At 43.3% G+C, this 9,721-nt stretch overlaps 1 long non-coding RNA gene and 1 pseudogene across 1 annotated transcript; both read right to left on the reverse strand.

Moving 5' to 3' along the window:
* Positions 1-325: 325 nt before the first annotated feature.
* Positions 326-2,175, reverse strand: LOC119336401. The gene is made up of 6 exons (XR_005162458.1): positions 1,802-2,175; positions 1,349-1,432; positions 889-961; positions 724-800; positions 483-546; positions 326-400 (listed from the first exon to the last, which is right to left on the reverse strand). It is a non-coding gene; the product is annotated as an uncharacterized LOC119336401 (long non-coding RNA).
* A 601-nt stretch (positions 2,176-2,776) lies between these two features.
* Positions 2,777-3,985, reverse strand: LOC119335367 (annotated as a pseudogene).
* Between the last annotated feature and the right edge of the window lie 5,736 nt (positions 3,986-9,721).

A 9,721-nucleotide genomic window follows, 5' to 3' on the forward strand; every position in this document is an offset into this window, starting at 1 on the left:
CATAACAACATGGTAGTTGGGGACGAATGGGAAAAACAAGCAAGGAGCTGAAGAAATAAAAGAAACTCAAGTGTGCAGGAACAAGAAACAACAGTAATGGCACATAAAGAAAGATAATGCATCCATGGACAACAATACCCAGAAAACATGGAAGTAGATAGATTTCAGTTCACAACCTAGACAAAGGAATCAAACATGCAACTTCACATCCTCTAAGTCACATATCAAGCAACTCAGAAATTCTTTAATCAAGAAGCAAGAATGAGATCATATTTAATGGCAAAAAATATTCATGGCTAATGTTAAAGGGAAAAAAATTAACTACCTTTGGTAGGTAAGCCTTGTGGAAACTTTAACCCTACTAAAGAGCACATAATTCATCGTATAAATCTGAAACTTCCTGAAGAGTTACTTCGTATCAAGGGGAAATCTTATTATATATGGAATCCCATATAGATAATCACAAAGAGAAAGGTGGGAACCTCGACACAAAATTGCTCTGGATTTTGCCTCGGAAACAGTGTGGAATCGTAGTATTCCCCCTCCCTAGAATGGAATATATTTGTCAGACTGGAGGGGAAATCAAAGGTAAGAAATAACAAGGTACAAAAAAGGTCTCAGAACACCTATGGATAGAGTCACTTCACAGCCCATTGTGGCAACCACATATAAAACAAAACATCATTTCTTTTCAACTATAGGAATTTACCAATGCAGTAGTACCTTCACAGCATGATAGGGAACCGGCGAGCTAACAGAGCAGTAGACGACAAAGCAAGTGAAGGCAGCAACAAGAGGGCCTGCAAAATAAAGGAACCAGGGACTTACATGAGGGACAGTGTTCAAGAGGCAGTGTTGAAGAGACAGTTACAAACAAGAAGCACAAACCTCAGTAGGGAAAGCAGCCGACAAGACGATCGGAAGAGACAAGGTACCCCGAACTCCCAAGCGCAGTAAGAACCTAGAGACAAACGCGGTTGAAATCAGGCAGTTACAATGGAATAGAAAGAACAAATCCATCACACTCCAGAACGAAAAAATGGACACTTGGACAATGAACATAGTTCACAACACATAAAATGCCGCAAACATTTTACGTAAATGCCGCAAATTTCATAACGAATGTGCTTTTGTTGTAACATGATACTTGAAATCTATTTAAGATATGGAAAAAGATTAATGTACGATTCAAAGAAATAGAAGCTACAATTACCTCATATGAGCAAGTACCTGATAGTATGCAAACATTTTTAATGGAAATACAGAAATATAGTATAATTCTTATCCAAGAACACAAAGATTAAAGTTATTAGCATTCATGACAAAGAATTCTAATTGAGGTATTGACCTGGATCTTGAAGTGTTGACTGGTTGACAAAGAAATCTATGGTCAGCAGCGAAGCTCAAACACAACTTCCGATATTATGACATCCTGAAATCAAAATCAATATCAACAGATCAAGCACCAACTTACATGTATGTGGCTCTATTAATTAAACAAGATTGAAGGGTGAAATATCAACAGATCAATCAAATCCCCAAAATAAATAGTTGAATAAACGCGACCTGAATTTACAATTCAGAATGTTTGGCATCTATCACTATATGGTAAGCAGAGTATTGACTTTATATCGTTTCATGATCGCAGGCACAAGGACTGTACACACATTTGGTTCCGACATTGGCTCTTTACAGCATAGTGGTACACAAATTACGTAACTAAAACATCAATAGTTTTGTGTAATCCCAATGTAGAAATGAAAAACTGAACCACCATGATAGTACATATGAAAGAGCAAACCTGGAGCAGGAGAACAAAGAAACAATATCGCTGCAGGATCGTCTGTCCCCATCTCATCTCCACCTCGCTTCCTCTCTGTGGCCCGATTGAAAGTGTCGGATTCAGAAAGGTCTATGACCACAAGATTCACAATAGAACAAAGTACATCTAAGAATACATACATCATATAGAGGCATTTAGGCTACACAAATCTTGCATAGATGGGTAGGGGAGGGAGAGAAAGAGATCATGAGCGGAGGAGAAAGAAGGACCGGGGAAGCTCATCCTGATATGCACCCCTATAGAGAAACAATGCAACCTACACACGCACCAGGCATTGTTGCATCTTAACAAGGACTGTCATGATAGAGAGATGAGCAAACATCATTTATCTTTCCAGCGATCAAATAAGCTTGTATATAAAAGGAGTTTTATATGTAAAATAAGAAGCTGCCATATATGATCGTAAACATGCCAATCGATCTAAATGCATAATGCATTTGTGCAGTTTAAAAGGACCAATAGCTTCCCCAATTTCGCTGATCAATGCACCAAAACCTGGACACATTAACTCTTCGTCTATGAATGAGAACAGCAAGCTTAAGCAGTGAACTCAATGACCCACATTTTGTTCCTCTAACCTACAGCAGCAAACTAAATAACACCTAGGTTGTGTTTGTCTCATCACACAAAGAATGTAAATCATCACTCCATAAGATCAAGATTGACTATTTATTCTACTTCTGCCCCCCAGCGCATGAAAATGCAGCTCCATTTGGAATCTGCTCTCCAGTAAAGTATTTTCTTAAGCGAATAGGCACGTAGCAAGAAACCGAAGCAGACCCCCGCCTCCATATATGTTTCACAGATAGTTGTTTACCAAATCTAGTTCTGCTTGAAACATCAAGAATAATTGGCTGCTAATTCATTTATGAAATAGAAGTGCACCAAAAAATAACTATTTGAAATTAAAAATAGGGATAGGCCGATAGATGACCTCTTAATTCCATAGGACTCGCAAAATCCCAAAAAATCGATAGAATCATCATTTTATAAATGTTCGTGACCTTAAAGTTAACAATCTCCTCAAATTAGCATACAGAGCTAACACAAACTTATGCAAGACTGTTCAAATGATCATGGTACACGGTGGATTTAGCATAATTGATATTTGGCTGGAAGTGGATAAGTTCTACAGATATTCTGAAGCTCATTTTTAGTAGTCAAATAAATCGACCTGCTGCAGCCGCCCGCCAACACCCACAACAGACCACCATGGACCACGCGCACCTGATTCCACCAGGAAGCCAATCATGTACCATCGCTAGTGTGCGTGCGCCTGAAGTGCACGGTGAGGCAGATCTTCCCTTCGTGGTACATCTGCATCCATATCCCATGCACAACAAGAATCACAATCTACAATCAGGAATCCACCCACGTAGACAGTACGAAAAAGAAAACAGGATGCAAACCTTGTGGGACTTGACATCGAGCGTGGGGAGCTCGATCTCGTGTGCGACTTGGGGTGAGCGATGGGGATGTCGAACTGGAGGGGGGACTCATAGGGGCGGATGTTGTGGATGTACCAGCAGGTGCCCTCCCAGTGGGTGCCCTATGGGTTGGCGGCGAAGATGCAGAACCAGTGGCTGTCCTTGGCCTTGTTCACCAAGGTGTAGGCCATGAGGGCGTGGTACTCCTCCTTGAGCCGCTGCCGCCACGCATCGCAGTCCCATGGACCCGCCCGCGTCGACAGCAACGGGGATCTCGCCCCCAACGCAAACCTAAAAATTAGGAAGAGATGAATTAGAGGGAGGAGCGTGGGTTCATCCAGCACAGAAATAGGGTGGGGGAGAGATAGATCATGGGAAGAAGGAGCGAAGGGGAAGTACCTGCGCGTGGTGGTTGGCCCTACCCGTGCCCCATCTCCACACCCCATCCTCCGCTCGGTCCGCGGACCAGGGGTCGCCCCGCCGCGGCCTCCACCTCCAGTTGCCCGGCCTGCGGATCCATCCCCCGTTGCCTCTAACGAAGACCACATCAACTTGTGAGGGAGGAGAGGAGGAGTGCATGGAGGAGTGGGAGAGATGCGGTTTTCCCGTCACGCTCTCGTTGGTCGCTACTCGTTGGCCCGCTGCTTGCCAGAACCGGCCGGCGTGGGTAGGGGCGATGGGGAGAGAGAGGGGTTAGCGAGAGAGAGAGAGAGAGAGAGAGAGAGGAGGGCGACGAGTGGGACGGGAGGCGGCGGCGAGGGTTTCTCCATGGCAGCGGCTATGATTTATTTTCAAAGGTGAAAAGATTAAAATGCCCTCCGTGGGGCACATTATTTACAGGCGGTGGCACGAGAGATTTAAAGGCGACGTGGAGGCCTTGGTCCTGCCTAGCAGTTCTTCCGGGTTTATATGTTCAATGTGTGCATTCTATGAGCTTGATGTCTACATGAGTTTTGAGCTACATCATGCCATCTTTACAGTGGTGCAATCCATGTATTTTTGTGAGTCTTGTATTGAGTGCATCAAGCTTGTTAAGTAGGGTACTTGTTACTGTTTTGCTAGGCTGAACCTGCTATCATGATGCTATGTAAACCTGCTGCTACAAGTCATTATATACATAATCTGGAGATGTTCACTAAGGATGTTTTGTTATACATGTTATGCTATATCCATCCATGCCCCTGGTTGCATTTATATCCTGCTGTAGCTTGTTGTAATCTTGCTCTCAAATTGCTAAATTATGTTGCTGTCAGCCTATTAACATTAAGTTCAGTTTGCCATGAGCTTTGCTAGTGATCCATGCACCCTATGAATTTTTTCTTGTCATGCTTAGCTTCATAAGCATGTATTGTTACTGTTGGTCACATTGTCATGCCATGTATTTCTCTGTGATGAGTTGTAAAAGCTCACCAACATGCCTACATATTGTTGTTCCTGCCATGTCTGAATCTCTCATATCATTTTTCATGTTCGCATGGATGCTACCATGTTTTCTTTTGATCTTTGGAATTAGTTCAGTAAGGGAGTTTTGTTATTTGTCTTTAGTATTAACATGCCATTCCTTTGTTTGTCATGATAGCTTGCTGTAACATGATGTTTGATAGCTCTAAACATTGCAACCTGATGTTATTTCGGCTAAGTCTAAAACTGTTATAATTTGCAATCTTGCCATGTCCTTTTGAGCATGTTATGGTGTTTTCTGGAGATAGCTCATTGTTCATGTTTTGTCATGCTTTACCTGTACTTCAGGCCCATGCCTTTTTTCACGTTGAGATGTTGTAGCATATTGTTTTGATGCTTGCTAGATACCTAGTTGCTGTTTTGGGCAGATTGTTGTTATATCTTGTTTCATGTGTATGTGTTGAACCGTTGCTCCGTTTTGAGTGTGCTCTATATGAAACTTGCTTAGAATTGCATGTAGCTTCACGTTATCATATTGCATCCTTGTTTTGAGGAGTTTGCTTGATGTTTGTATGTATTTTGCGTCAATGCCATGTTTAACTTGTTTTGCTCATATCTTCTAGGTCGTAGCTCCGAATTAAATGAACTTTATATGTAACTTGACTAGAATCTCGTGTAGATCATCTTGGTGCATCTTAACTTGCTGTTTCACAACTTGAACATAAAGCTTATTCAGTTCTGGACCAATTTCAAAATTTGCATATGAGGACTTAACAGAATTGTTATATGTTGTTTCCGGCCTCATTTAAACTTGCTTTGATGTGTTGCTCTTGTATGCATCATCTCTTGACATGAGTAGCTTCATGTAGCCTTGTCATGCATCATACTTGGTTGAGCATCATGTCATGTATATGTGTGGTGTGTTTACCATGTTGTGTGCTTCTTCTCGATAGTTCCCGTTTCGTTGCGATCGTGAGGATTCTTTCGTCTATGCTTGGTTCGTCTTCGTGGCTTCATCTTCTTCATGGACTTGTTCTTCTTCCTTGTGGGATTTCAGGCAAGATGACCGCTACCCTGGAGCTCACTACTATCATTGCTATGCTAGTTGCTTCGTTCTATCGCTATGATGCGCTTCCTATCACTTGTTCTTCAAGCCTCCCAATTTGCCATGTCAGCCTCTAACCTTTTTCACCCTTCCTAGCAAACCATTGCTTGGCTATGTTACCGCTTTCCTCAGCCCCTCTTATAGCGTTGCTAGTTGCAGGTGAAGTTGAAGATTGCTCCATGGTGGACAGGATTATGTTGGGATATCACAATATCTCTTATTTAATTAATGCATCTATATACTTGGTAAAGGGTGGAAGGCTCGGCCTTATGCCTGGTGTTTTGTTCCACTCTTCCCGCCCTAGTTTCCGTCATATCGGTATTATGTTCCCGGATTTTGCGTACCTAACGCGGTTGGGTGATTTATGGGATCCCCTTGACAGTTCACCTTGAATAAAACTCCTCCAGCAAGGCCCAACATTGGTTTTACCATTTGCCTACCACCTATACCTTTCCCTTTGGAGTAATTAACCCGAGGGTCATCTTTATTTTAGCCCCCCCCCGGGGCCAATGCTTGTCTAAGTGTTGGTCCAAACTAGAGCACCGCGCGGGACCATCCCTTGGCAACTTGGGTTATGTCGCTACCTGTACGCTTAGCTTATCCGGTGTGTCCTGAGAACGAGATACGTGCGACTCCTATCGGGATTGTCGACACATCGGGCGGTCTTGCTGGTCTTGTTTTACCATTGTCGAAATGTCTTGTAAACCGGGATTCCGAGACTGATCGGGTCTTCCTGGGAGAAGGAATATCCTTCGTTGACCGTGAGAGCTTGTGATGGGCTAAGTTGGGACACCCCTGCAGGGTATAAACTTTCGATAGCTGTGCCCGCGGTTATGTGGCAGATGGGAATTTGTTAATGTCTGGTTGCAGATAACTTGACACTTGACTTAATTAAAACGCATCAACCGCGTGTGTAGCCGTGATGGTCTCTTTTCGGTGGAGTCCGGGAAGCGAACACGGTTTTGGGTTATGGTTGACGTAAGTAGGAGTTCAGGATCACTTCTTGATCATTACTAGTTGACGACCGTTCCGTTTGCTTCTCTTCTCGCTCTCATTTGCGTATGTTAGCCACCACATATGCTTAGTCGCTGCTGCAACCTCACCACTTTACCCCTTCCTTACCCATTAAGCTTTGCTAGTCTAGATACCCATGGTAATGGGATTGCTGAGTCCTCGTGGCTCACAGATTACTACAACAACAGTTGCAGGTACAGGTTATGCGATGATCATGACGCGAGAGCGATGTTTACTTGTTTTGGAGTTCTTCTTCTGCTTCTTCTTTGATCAGGGGATAGGTTCCAGGTCGGCAGCCTGGGCTAGCGGGGTGGATGTCGTTTGAGCTTCTGTTTGTGTTTCATATGTAGTCGGATGTTGATCTTATGGATGATGTATTGTTGTATTCGTGTGGCATTGTATGCCTCTTGTATGTATCCCCATCTATTATGTAATGTTGATGTAATGATATCCATGTTGCAAAAGCGTCTCCAATATGCGCTTCTATCCTTGGTGGGACCTTTGAGTTCCTTTAGGATAGGGTCGCATATTGGGCGTGACACCAGGCTTCCACTAGTTGCTCCATCAACATCAATCATCCGTGCTGCAAAAGCGGTTGCGACGGGAAGATCAGGCGAAAGAGACAAGAATGTTCACCACTCTAGCAGGGTGCAGAGTACAAGATACGAGCCATATAGACAGGAGCAACCTCACAACAAATCCGAGGCAAGACAACCGTACAATGAGAGACGGGGAGCTTCATCAACATTGGTCCCTCCGAGAGATGCCTTGTTGCATGTGCCTAGGGTGACACCTCCCGTGCCCATACACGAGGGTGAACAGCAAACACCGGATGCAACGCAAAGCTATACACATGTAAGTATGCATTAAAAAAACATACAAGCATAGTCCACCCCCTAGTACTATGATAACACCATCTAACATTTTCATCAATGTGTTTCTGTTTTGCTCACTGTTGCGTGCAGCCACCTAACATCGAAGCTTACGTTCTGCCAGGGCTAGGAATGCACTTTGAAACTTTTGAAGAAGCAAAGAACTTCTACAACGTCTATTCAAAGCACGCAGGTTTTGCTATCAGGGAAGGCCCCAAGGTTGTGAACAGAGTCTACCTTTATTGCACGTGCTATGGAGTCTATGAATCAAAGATTTCAGAAGCAAATAGACAGCGGAACAAGACCACAACCAGGACTAACTGCGGGGCTAAAATTAGGATGAAGAAGGAAAAGGATGGAACACTAGTCGTAAAACAGATAATCTGGGAACACAACCACAGGCTGCAGCTCACCACAGAAATGCTTGTCTTTTTGCACTCCCACAAAAACTTTGACAAGACTATATTGGAGTACGTCAAGTACCTGCAGTTCAAAGGCATTGAACATGCGCAAATCATGAGCATACTGGGCGGCGATGACCCAGGTAGCTACTTCCTCGAAATGAATGCCAAAGACCTAATTAACATGTAAGTACAAAATTGTTCTCCTCCCAAAAAACCCCTCTGTCCTTTTTCAACTGTCAGTACAAATATATTACGCAACGCATTACCTGATGCCAGTTCAACATGCATTTTTGCAAATGACTATTCACTTTTAATATGCAGCAAAGCAAAGAATTCAAGAATGGATGATGTGGGCGATGTCCTGAAGACTGTTAACTTATTTAGGGAGATGAAAGCAATAAACAGGGAATTCTTCTACGACATACAACTTGATGAGTCCGACAGAGTGAAGAACATATTCTGGGAGAACGCGAGCTGCCGAGGGGCATACCAAGACTATGGCGACTGCGTGACGTTTGACACCACGTATAAGACCAACAAATACCATATGCCACTTGGAGTGTTTCTGGGTACCAACAACCACTTTCAGACTACAATCTTTGCTTTCGCCTTGATAAGAGATGAGGATGCAGATTCATTCAAATGGCTTTTCAAAACATTTTTAAAATGGATGAGAGGGAAGGCTCCTACATGCATCCTCATAGGTACAACCGCAAAAAAAACCTAAACCTAAACCACACCTAAAAAAGGAAAATAACACAGTAAAAATGTTGTGTCAGTTCTATTTGTATATATGCACAACCATCAACTGACAACTCTGAATCTATTTTCTCCTTACCAGACCAGTGCCCGGCAATGGCTTTGGCAATCCCAGATGTTTTCAAGAACTTAACATATAAGCTATGCCGCTGGCAAATTATGAAGAAGTACAGGGAACACCTCACATACTTGTATGACCTCCACACAACCTTTAAGGATGAATTCACAGCAATCCTCAACTGGCCCCTCATGCCAACTGAGTTTGAGACTGCCTGGAAAGATCTCATGGATAGGTACAACCTCCATGATGATGCCACGATGGTGGCAATGTGGAACGAGCGTGAGAAATGGATATCAGCTTGCTCCAAAGAAATTTTCTGTGCCAGAATGACATCGACACAACGGAGTGAGAACATGAACTATGTGCTGAAGAAGAACTACATATGTGAGAGACAAAACCTTCACCGGTTTGTCAGCCAGGTAAACACCTGCATCAAAAACAGGAGGCACGCAGAAAACAAGGAGACAATGGGTAACCGGGTATAGCTCTATCACCTATCATAAGACAAAAATAATGTGCTTACTAAAGTAATTCTTTCTTAGTTAGACAAGTTTTTGCTGAAGAAAACTAATAATTTGTTCAACACTCTTACTTGCGCAGAATAAAACAAACACGCTAACCCTCTATGGGTTCGACACTCAAATGGCAAAAGTTTACTCACGAGCTGTGTACAGCGAGATCAGAAAAAGGCTAAAGTTGAGCAACCTCTTCACGGTGACGGACACGGAAGAGCCCACAAAGTACCTTGTACGCTACAACAAACCACAAACATCGTCTGCGTTGTCTCAGCATGCGTTCCAGGTGGTTGCAGACCCCGTAGGAGAAATATACGACT

The sequence above is a fragment of the Triticum dicoccoides genome, chromosome 7B, assembly GCF_002162155.2.
Source record: "Triticum dicoccoides isolate Atlit2015 ecotype Zavitan chromosome 7B, WEW_v2.0, whole genome shotgun sequence".
In the NCBI taxonomy this organism is placed as follows: Eukaryota; Viridiplantae; Streptophyta; class Magnoliopsida; order Poales; family Poaceae; genus Triticum; species Triticum dicoccoides.